We start from the raw sequence: 12350 nt of genomic DNA, 5'->3' as shown, positions 1-12350 counted from the left end.
AAGATGCCAAAATAGGTGTAGCTCAAAAAGATCTCCTCCAAGGGACATTATAGTCAAACTGTCAAAGACAGAGAGAATTCTAAAAACAGTAAAAGTATCAAGTCATGTATGAGGGAAACTTCATCAGACCAACAGTGAATTTCTCAGCAGAAATCATACAAGCCAGGAGAGAATGGGATCATATATTCAACATGCTGAAAGAAAAAAACTGTCAATCAAAGATGCTATCCAGCAAAGCTATCCTTCAAAAATGAAGTAGAAATAAAATCTTTCTGAGGCAAGCAAAAACTGAGACAATTCTACTACACTGGTCCTACAAAAAACACGTAAAGGAGTCCTACACCAAGAAGCAAAAGAATGATATCTACTATCATGAAAACACAAAAAATTATAAACCATTGGTAGAGCAGACACACAAATGAGGAAGAGAAAGAGCTCAAATGTTACCACTACAGGAAAGTACCAAACTGCAATAGCATTTTCCATAGATGTAGGAAAATAACCTTAAAATTTGTGTGGGGCCAAAGAAGAGCCCAAGTAACCAAAGCAATCCTGAGCAAAAATAACAAAACTGGAGGCATCACACTACGTGACTTGAAAATGTAAGGTTATATTAGCCCAAACAGCATGGTATTGGTGTAAAAACAGACACGTAGGTCAATGGGACTAAATAGAGAACCTGGATATAAATCCACACATTTACAGTCAAGTCATCTTTGACAAAGGCACAAGAACAGTGAAGGAGAGTCTCTTCAATAAATGGTGCTGGGAAAACTTGATATCCATATGCAGAAGAATGAAACTAGCCCCCTGTCTCTTACCATATACAAAAATCAAATCAAAATGGATTAAGGACTTAAATCTTAGACCTCAAACTATGAAACTGCTGGGAGAAAACATCGAGGAAATGCTCCAGGACATTGGTCTGGACAAAAACATTTTTGTGTAAAACCATAAAACTCAAGCAATCAACACAGAAATAGACAAATGGGACTATATCAAGCTAAGAAGCTCCTACACAGCAAAGAAAACAATCAACAAAACAAAGAGACAGCCCATAGAATGGGAGAAAATATTTGCAAACTATCCATTTGACAAGGGATTAATAACTGGAATATATAAGGAGCTCAACTCAATAACAAAAACAAAAAATCTTATTAAAAACTGAGCAAAAGATCTGAGTAGGTGTTTATCAAAAGAAGACATACAGGTATGGAATTAGCCTAAGTGTCCATCAATGGATGAATGGACAAGAAAATGTGTTAAATATACACAATAAAATACTATTCGGCCAAAAAAAAAAAAAAAAAAAATAGAAGAATAAAATCTTGTCATTTGCAGAAACAGGGATAGAACTGGAGGTCATAATGTTAAGTGAAATAAACTAGGCATACAAAGACACAGATCACATATTCTCATACAGATGTGGGAGCTAAAATAGCTGATCTTATGTAAGTAGAGTGTAGAACGATAGTTACCAGTGGCTGGGAAGGCGTGTGTGTGAGGAGTGAAGAGAGGCATGTTAACGGGCACAAAACATACAGTTAGATAGCTTATCCCTAAGGCTGAATTATACATCTGAGTAATAGTGGGTATGAGTTTTTGATCTGGGCTGATGTCTACACATTTTCAGTTTGGGAATCTTTAACTCAAGAGTAGCAGCTGCCAAGAAGTCTCTGGACTGTTGTTTTTTAGAAGTGGGATATCAAAAGAGCATATACCCCTCATACTCAGGGTCTGCAGCAACAGCAGATAAAGCTTCTCCACATAGAAGTACATCAGAATTACTTAAAAAGTTTAAAAGATATCTGGAGAACGGCTGGGCGCCAGTGACTCACAGGCCTGTAATTCCAGCACTTTGGGAGGCTGAGGTGGGCAGATCACAAAGTCAAGAGATTGAGACCATCCTGGCCAACATTGTGAAACCCCATCTCTACTAAAAATACAAAAATTAGCTGGGTGTAGTGGTGCACGAATCCCAGCTACTTGGGAGGCTGAGGCAGGAGAATCGCTTGAACCCGGGTGGTGCAGGTTGCAGTGAGCTGAGATCACGCCACTGCACTCCAGCCTGGGTGACACTGCGAGACTCTGTCAAAAAACATACTATGTATGTATGTGTGTGTGTGTGTGTGTGTGTGTGTATGTATGTATGTATGTATGTATGTATGTATCTATCTATCTATCTATCTATCTATCTATCTATCTATCTGGAGAACTGTAGAACCTGCCTTCACTATTGGAGCTTTTAATCTAGGCAATACTATTCTGGACATAGGAACTGGCAAAGATTTTATGATGAAGATGTCAAAAGCAATTGGACCAAAAGCAAAAAATTGATTAATGGGATCTAATTAAACTTAAGAGCTTCTGCACTGCAAAAGAAACTATCAACCGAGTGAACAGACAACCTACAGAATGGGAGAAAACTTTTGCGAAGTATGCATCTGACAAAGGTATATTAGTATCCAGCATCTCTAAGGAACTTAAATTTACAAGATAAAAGCAACCACATTAAAAAGTGGGCAAAGGACGTGAAAAGACACTTTTCAAAAGAAGATATACATACAGTCAACAATCATGGACAAAAGCTCAACATCTCTGATTGTTAAAGAAATACAAATCAAAACCACGATGAGATATCATCTCACACCAGTCAGAATGGTTATTATTAAAAAGTCAAAACAAAATAGATGCTGGTGAGGTTGTGGAATAAAAGGAATGCTTGTACACTGTTGGTTGGAGTGTAAATTAGTTCAACCATTGTGGAAGACAGTGTGACAATTCCTTGAAGACCTAAAAACAGAACTGCCATTCAATCCAGTAATCCCATTACTGGGTACATCCCCAAAGGAATATAAATAGTTGTACCCTAAAGACACATGCACATGGATGTTTATTGCAGCACTATTCACAATAGCAAAGACATGAAATCAACATAAATATCCATCAACGATAGCCTGTATAAAGCAAATATGGTGCATGTACACCATGGAATAATATGTGGCCAAAAAAAGCAAGATATGTCCTTTGCAGCAACAGGGATGGAACTGGAGGCCATTATTCTGAGCAAACTAACTCAGGGACAAAAAATCAAATACTGTATTTTCTCACTGGTAAGTGGGAGCTAAAATATGAGAACACCTGGACTCATAAAGGGAACAACATACACTACAGCCTATCAGAGGATGGAGGATGGGAGGAAGGAGAGGATCAGGAAAAGTATCTAATGGGTACTAGGCTTAATACCTGGGTGATGAAATAATCTGTACAACAAACCTCCATGAAACAAGTTTACCTGTATAACAAACCTGCACATGTACCCCTGAACTTTAAAATAAAAAAACTCCAAATAATTAAAATTAAATAAATATGTAGATAGATACATAGATAGAAAATACAGATTAAATAACACTTAGCATTTTAAAATGGTTTTATCAAATTTCAAGACAAGAATTCAAATTCTTCTATATTTTCCAAATTAACAACCAGCTTTCTATAGAAACACTGTGTTGCTAAAAATGAATAGAAATTATATCTTGTTAATTTGAAGAGATATTTTTAAGATTGGAATTTGCACATGCGATGTATCTCACTGTTTATATTGGATCTAGAAGAATACAAGCATCCTAAATTCTGTTGAAAATCTCTCCTGGTGATGCTGATGCCTATTGGGACTGAGAACCTTTGCTATAGGAAATTAGTCTCAGGATTCAGTACCCATTTGTAGGTTCATCAATTATTAAAGAGATTGTTTATGATTTCTGTATGGCTGATATTTGTTCTTTTTCCCAGTTAGACAAAAGAGTTCTTTATTTAAAAAATACAGAACACATGTTCTAATGTCTTAAGGGATGCTTCTTTGGTGTAAAATTCCCTAACTCAGAGAATAAATGTCTTTTATTTAAGCTGCTGTGTGTGCCAATCACCAGTGGCTGGCCCGGGAAGGTGATCTGGCAGAAAGAAAAGGACATTAAGCTTGGAGTCAGGAAGTCAGGAGCTCTGGGAGCTAGTTCTAACCTTGCTGCTTGATGAGCTCTGTGACCTTTGCAAGTTATTGCACATCTTTTTGGTTTCTGTTCCCTCACCTGTAAATTAAGGGAGACTTGTGGTAGATTATTTGTAATATCCAATCCATCTTAAAATTCGATTTCTTTAACAATGAATTTTGGTAGTTGCAACTGAAAGCACATTTCTTAAGTTTGCATTTTAGAATTAGGCGTCTGAATATTTGAGCGTAAAAGCAGAGAAGAAGATTGATTGAGGGTCTTTTCTGGTGAGGTAGAAAGTCTGTTAACTGTGTGATTCTCAGGATCGACCAGGCCCATGATGGTCCAGAATGAGTAGGATAGGTTGTGAATAGGAGTCAGTGATTAACTAGGACAAATCAGAGGGCTCAAGGTACTAGAGATAGTGGTAAAGTCAAGAAATTAGGTGTAGTGGGGAATACGGTAGTAAGACATCTGGGGTGGAGTAGAGGTTTTGATCAGAGAATAGGATAATGAAGTCTCATTTCAGGGGTAGAACAATTCTGCATGCTAATCAGGATAACCAGGCATGGCCTCTGGTACTGAGGAAGTCAGGGAACTGTGTGACCAAGACCTGTGTAGGTTGTCCATGTCAATATTGGGATCTACAAGAATGACAGTGGTATTAGGCTCTCAAATGATAGCTGCTTTTTCTCCCAATTTTCTCCCAACTTTTACTTGGAATAATTGTGAAAACCTGTCTTACTTCTGGGAAACTCAGGGCAGTGTTTTTCTCCAAGAGCAGAAAGGAAAGTTCTGAGCCAGAGGTCAAAATTCTCATTGAAGGTAAGGCTTTGACGAGGAGGGTGGTGGGTAACTAGGTCTCCTAGTTCATTTGGGTAGCTGTAACAAAATACCTTAGACCGGATAAGTTATAAACAACAGAAATTTATTGCTTATAATTCTGGAGGCTGGAGAGTCCAAAATCAAGGTGCCAGCAAATTTGGTGTCTAGTGAGGGCTCTCTGATTGATAGGTGGCACCTTCTCTGTCCTCACATAGCAGAACAAAAAGGGCTAACAAGCTTCCTTCAGCCTCTTTTATGAGGTCCCTGATCCCATTCACAGGGCTCTGCCCTTATGACCTAATAACCTCCCAAAGGCCACACCTCTTAATACCATCACACTGAGGAGTGAGTTTCAATGTATGAATTTTGGGGGTACACAAACATTCAGACCACAGCACTAGAACGGTGATGTTTCTTAGGGGGAGAATGAGATGATTTGAGGGACTTTTGTGTGAGGGCAGGAATAAAGTCTGGAAATAACAGTGGAAATGAAGATGATGCTTGTGCTATTCTCTCACCTCATGGTGGCTTGGGTGAAAAAGCAGATCCCATTTGACAGCCAGTATTATGCTGTGTTTTCACCCTAGAGACCATCATTTCCCTGTGAGCCATTTTCATGTGAGGAGTCTGCCGGGGCAGAAGAAATAGGCCTTGACCCTTTCAAATACTTGGTTATCCTACTTTTAGGAATTTTCAACCTAATTTCCCCAACATTGACTTTCTCTGACCCTGGATATTCTCTCCAGTCCTCAAACTTCTTTTGAAGAGTGATAGATATTTGGTTCCCCCACTTAAATAGAATCTGATTTCTTTGAATCAAAAGTTCAGCAAATCATTGCAGTAATGCTTATCGATTCCTCCTGCTCCAGTAGCCAGATCAATGTGAGGAGTGAATGTCATTATCTCCTGTGCTGTCTGCAATCCCAGATGTATTCACAGAGAAGCCAATGGTAAAGAGTCTGAAGTTTTACTTGGGATAATTGTGAAACACTGTCTTACTTCTGGGAAACTCAGGGCAGTAATCTGGGTATGCCTGTTTTTGGCCAAGGTATTGTCAAAGATCCGAAAGTCTGGGGTCTTTGATTCTAGTTTGTGATCCAGAAATGGTGGGTTTCAGTTCTTGCTTTTTCATGGATAGGATTATAGGACAAAATTCTAAAAATTATATCCCTTGAACTACTTATCTGTGAATACACAGAATGGATGCCTATTCTTTTTCTGAAATGAATATAACCATTTGTCTTAGATTGGGATAAAGGTAAATATAAGTGAAACATACAGTTTTATAGTAAATAATATACTATAGAAACAAAATATTTGATACCATAGTTTAGCTTCAGTGTTTTACAACTGAGTAAAGAAAGTCCAGAGAAGTATTTTTTTTTTTCTTTTCAACCAGTTGTAGCAATGAGAAAACTTTCCCCAAGTCATCATCTAGTAGGACCCAGGTAGACTACTCTTCTTTGGTTGTTTAATGATTTTAATGAGGGCGTGTGTGTGTTGTGTGTGAGTGGAAGCAGTGTAAACCCAGCAGTACTTTGTCCCGTGTCTTGATCTGGTTTAGACATGATATTTGATCTACTTGAATTTTAGATAATGTTTAAAGTAGGCTCAATGATGTTTAAAAGATACTGAGTTTTTCTGGGAAGTCTTCAAACCCATTCTGGTAAGGGAGAAGGTAATTTTCAGCATGTTCTTGTTGTGTGTGGGGAATGGGACAGTGTGGGAGTCCGGAACAAATCGGGTGTTGCTAAGCCAATCAGGAGGCCCTGGTTTTGGTGGGGGCAAAACAAACATAACAATTTTCAGCCCAGGGAAATGTTGGAAGATGACACCCAGATCATGCTAAATAGAGGAAGAGACCCACTATGGGTGAAGGGAATCTCTAGGGGTGTGGCTTCCAGGCTGTGTTCTGGACTTCCTTGATGTGATGATGGTGTAATGTTACAAAATTCCTGAATAATTCTAAAAACTGTCAGGTGAAGTTTTTACTTTTTTGTTTGTTTGTTTTCTTTAGAGAAGATTGCTGAGAAATATGGTGAGATAGTAATGGAGTAGAATTGAAATTCGCAGTGTTTTCAACTGGAGTCACTGAGATGCTGTTTATTTTGTCCAGACATTCAGCATGGTGTTGACAGTTTTCAACTCCTCTTTCTCAGGGAAAAGGTCATTATCTATAACTGTACATTTTCACATCCTAGGAGTATTATATTTTCGGTGAGAAAATAATATTTAAGAGTATGTCTTTTCTTACTGCTACAACTGGTTGAAAAAGAAAAATGTAATTAATCAGGAGAATTTATTGTCCATGTACTGTGTAACGACTGACCTTGTTTTGACATATTTTTTCCTGTCAAGTTGACTGATTTTGGGACAAAACAGGTTGGTTACTTCGGCACAATTTCCTCACAGTCCTAGGCTAGCCTTTCAAACAAAAAAGCAAATTATAATAAATTCTCACTTTATTCAGAATTGTTGGGGAATGGCATATTCTGGTGACCAAAGAATTATCACTGAGACCATAAGCAGGTAAGTTCTTTTTGAAGAAAATCCAGACATTGAAATTTACCCAACACGAACTCTATGTTAAAAGTGGTATAACTTTTCTAGGTTCAAGTTCTTACTCACTCAATCATGGTTCTCAAAACATGTTCTAGAAGCTGACTGTAGCTGACTAGGCAGAAAAAGAGTTTTTAATAGGTTATTGGGAAATTCACAGGGTCATTGGCTTGACCAGAGAAGCAGGGCTGAGGTTAGGTTCATAGGAGCCATGTGCAAAACCACACCTCCATAGGATCGTTGGTACTTTCCTGAGCACCAATGCCACTTATTCTCCAGAAACTTGATGTTCCAATTGTTCCCAGCTTCCAATCTGGATACCTTCACTATCACCCACAGAAACAAAAAAATGGGTTCTTCACAGCGCATCCTTTATTAAATTTCTCACTTCTGAATCTTAGTCTCACGTGGAGTCCAGGGCACGTGTTCATGTGTTAGCTTCAAAAAACATTGGAGTAGTGACTTTTCTAGGTTCCACCTTGGAGAGGTATGACATGGAGGATTTTCCAGACATAGCAAGGGGTTTCAAAATGTGCCATGCCTTGAGAAAGCATCACAAATACCCACTAGTTTGTGTGTCCTTGGGCAGATCACATAACCTCATCTATCCTCATTTTCTCCATCTGTAGAATGGAATAGTTATTCTTCCTTATAGCCTTCCACAAAGCTGGCATATAAGCAAATAAATTATATCCAAATAAAATCCCAGGGTCCAGGAGTACATTCTTACTTCTGGGAACTAATGACTGGCTATGACATGTCTGATTTTCTTTCTTTCTTTCTTTCTTTCTTTCTTTCTTTCTTTCTTTCTTTCTTTCTTTCTTTCTTTCTTTCTTTCTTTCTTTCTTCCTTCCTTCCTTCCTTCCTTCCTTCCTTCCTTCCTTCCTTCCTTCCTTCCTTCCTTCCTTCCTTCCTTTCCTTCCTTCCTTCCTTCCTTCCTTCCTTCCTTCCTTCCTTCCTTCCTTCCTTCCTTCCTTCCTCTCTTTCTTTTTTTTTTTTTTTAAAACTTTCTATTTTGAAATAATTACACATTTGCATGCAGTTGTAAGACATAAGACAGAGATCCTATATCCCCTTTCCCCATTTCCCGCCAACAATAACATCTTGCATAGCTACCATACAATATCACAATCAGGAAATTGACATTGATACAGTCCATCAACCTGATTCAGATTGTACCAGTTTTATGCGTACCATGACACCAATTTTCAGGAAAACATAAACCTGCTCTTCTAGTGAAACAAACCCCTCTCCTTCTAGGAGGATCTCCTTTCTCTTTTTGATAAGTCTGATCAATTGAATACATGACCAAAGCAAAAGTCCTTATGTCTCAGAAATTTCTCAATAGTTCCACAAGAAACTGACTCTCTTCTACCTCCACTGTACCTTCTACCACCTGCCTTTGAATTCTTGGGATAAGGCACAAGCTATGTCTCAAGGTCACATTAGGATTTAGGGTCAGGCACAGCAACCCATTTTTCAATTATTTGTAAGTCTGTGGCCTGTGGATAGACAGACTGGTAAAGTCAAGGGATTTAAGGTCAAGGAATTTGGAGATCTTATTGTCACCCTGGCTTCTCCCCTGTTGCCTTAAGTGCTGCTAAAACCTCCCAGCTCAAGTGCATGATTCTGCATCTCTGTTAGAATGAGGGCTGAGGGTGGGAGAGAAAGCTTAACTTGGAGGTGTAGACATAGGAAGGACTATTGTACCTCCATGCATGGGAAGTTACTTTGCTTCTGAAGGCCAGGAAGAGCTGTTTTCAAAGTTTAAAGTTGTTTTCTATGGCCAGCAATGATGATATTAAAGGTTGCCTGGAAAGGGCTTAAGGTTAGAAGCCAGAACAATATGAGTTTAAATCCCAGCCCCATTATTTCCCCATCTATGTGACAAATGGCCTTATCTTTCGAGTATCACTTTCCTCACCTAGAAGGGATTGGAGATGGAGATGGACACGTCTGATTTTCATGTAGACCTTCAAACTTTGTGGAAGGCAGTAATGACCTCTTTGGAAACACTTACAACTTATTCTGTGCCTACTTATCACGAGGTTTTCCACTATAGCACTCACCTGCCAGATCAAAGGACACAGGCAGTTCTTCACTTATTAGAGTGAGCTCAGGCAAAACACGTTGTCCTCAGCCTGGAAGGGCTTAGTGGATGCGTGCCCCACTTCATGAGTATGGGGAAATGAAAGTATGGCTTAGCACATCACAGAGCTTTATTTACAAGAGTTTCTCCCAAACTGACTTGAGAAATTTGGATCTCCATATGGGGAAATGTAATAAGTAAGGTTTAGGCTGTTTTATAGCTTTATTGAGCATTTGCTATGAGCTAGGAACAGTGCTAACTGCTTCCCACAACTTATCTCAGCAAATTCTTACTAAGATGCTATGATAGACACTATTATCCTCTCCATTTTATAGATGAAGAAATGGAAACTCAGATGAGGTAATTAGTCCAAAGGTGTAAGTGATAGATGCAGGACTCAAAGTGCATCTGATGCTGTAGCTGCTGCTCTTAACCACTATGTTTGCTGTGCTGTGAAGCGTTCAGAACTGTGTTCAAACAAGGGCTGTCTACTCTGGAGTGTAAAGCGTCTCTGCAGCTCTCACTGACACCCCCAAATGGTGTTTGGTTCCAGTGGTCATGCCCCCAATCTGCCTAGGATCTTTGATTTTGTTCAAAGGGTCATCTTTACTTCGCATATGGCCTTTCCCTGTGACTTTAGACTTTGATTTGTTCTTTTCTCTCCACAGCTTTTCCTGTTTATTTTATTTTATTTTTTTGGCTCAGCTTTGTTCCTATCTGTCTCAAAATATTTTTCTCACACTTTATTAACTTCTGACCGTGAGTATTCTGGGACTCCACTCCTTTGCACTCCTCAGGGACTGGTGCCAATATAAGTAGATTCCTTGACCCTTGAAAACTAAGTACATGAATGCATAGACTTCTTCTGTCATGAGTAACGGTGTCTTTACGTCATCAGCATCAATGACACTATGTTCCTGCTTTCTTCCACTTCCTCTCTGCATTTCCCAAGGCACCATTGATAGTCTTTGATGCTATTTTTCTCTATTCTATCATCCCTGGAAAGGAAATCTCATCTATTCCTATGGTTTCAACTAGCATCTGTGCTGAGGACTTTCAAATTGAGACTTTTGTTACCAGTCTCTTTGTCAACCTCTATTCATATATCTCTAGTTGCTTGTAGTTGTCTTTGTAACTCTCACCCACAGCGTGGCTAAAACAAAACCCTCCTTTCTCTTCCACTCATACTCTTTTTTTTTTCCCGATTCATTTTCAACTACTTTACCCTGTTATTGGCACTACTATTGTCCTTATTGGTGTCTTAGGAACAGATACTTTGAACTTGAATTCAAAGAGTATTTTTCACAAAAGGACTATAAATTTCTATCTAATGAGATCCATTTCTTTCTTCTCTGAGACTTAGTAAACAAGGGAGTTTACAATCAATAGAGAAATGTATCTCGAACACTGAAAGTCAGGCGAAATCAGAACATTATATCATACCAGTGAAACATGCTACAGTGGAACAACCAGTTAAATGTAAAGATAGAACATTATTATTATTTTTTTAAAGAAGTGCTGCTGATACCAACCCCTTGAACTGAATTCTGGTCAATGGATTTCGTTCATCCTTATCACCCCATGTGATTAAAGAAACAGCCATTTCTCTTGTCTCCCTGATTCTAGTTTCTCTTATTCTAACTTACCTTTCATCCCAAAAGTAAATAGCTAGGATTTTTTTTTTTTTTTTTTTTTGGTAGGGGCTGTCAGAGTTAGATCAACTTGTTAGCTGTAAAAACTATTGGATTTGTTGTTAGATTTTAAATGGATTTTTCATCTACCTTGGCAGATCCAAAAGTAGATTTTATGACTTGCTTTAAAATAAAGTTAAACTTAATTCTTCCATCATACCCCAAGAGACTTGTCCTTTTGAATTATTTAAGCCCTGCAAACAATCCCATGACATATTACCTTTTAGCTGTGATAGATTGAGATAGGATAGATCTGTTCTTGGTGCCAAAGAATCCCCAAGACATTACTTCAAATAGAGTTAATGAATTATTGCCTCTTCTTTTAGTCTGTCACATGATTAATTACAGTTGGGAATAATTTAAGTGTCTACTCTGAAACAATGAGTTGTTTCAGTGTTGAGAAGTTCTGACATATAATCAGATAATCATATCATGTGATTTGGGGCTAAATGCACACGGTAATAAAGATATTTGGGGACACATTTGTGATATGTAGAGCTGGCAAATTCTCTGGCCAAATCCCTGAACTGGCAAACTCCTTTCTAAGTGTGGAAAAGGATGCCCTCTGTTATCCTTATGGGTAAAAACCCCCAAGGGATGCCTAAAATTTACGTGTGCACTGATGTCTCCTGGTCTTATCATTCAATGACCAAACTAGCTCATATTTATATTTGCATTATATATATAATGTATAATATAATTTATAATTGCAATTACTTATAATTAATACATACATTTATATTATTCCCAAGTCAAAATAATTTTTTTGAGACTAAGTCTTACTCTGTTACCCAGACTGGAATCAAGTGGTACAGTCATAACTTACTGCAGCCTTGAATTCCTGGCTCAAGCGATCCTCCCACCTCAGCCTCCAAGTAGTTAGGACTACAGGCATGGGCCATCTGCCTGTAGTCATGGCATACTAAAAACTGACACCCAGCTAATTAATGTTTTTCTTTTTGGTAGAGAAAATTTGCTTGCTATGTCGCCCATGCTAGTCTCAAACTCCTGGCTTCAAGTGATCCTCCTGCCTCGGTCTCCCAAAGCTTTGGGATTACAGATGTAAGCCACCATTCCCAGCCCAAAATAATTTTTGAAACCTTTCCTGACATTAACTTAGTCTCTTAAAGTGTTCCTACAGATATTTCTGTGACTCCTAGATAAGTCTCACTTATGCATAAAAGCTAGCCCGTCAAATGC

This window comes from Chlorocebus sabaeus, chromosome 26 (assembly GCF_047675955.1).
Source record: "Chlorocebus sabaeus isolate Y175 chromosome 26, mChlSab1.0.hap1, whole genome shotgun sequence".
In the NCBI taxonomy this organism is placed as follows: Eukaryota; Metazoa; Chordata; class Mammalia; order Primates; family Cercopithecidae; genus Chlorocebus; species Chlorocebus sabaeus.
The sequence above is the reverse complement of the archived record's forward strand: the minus strand, read 5'-3'. Positions refer to the sequence as shown.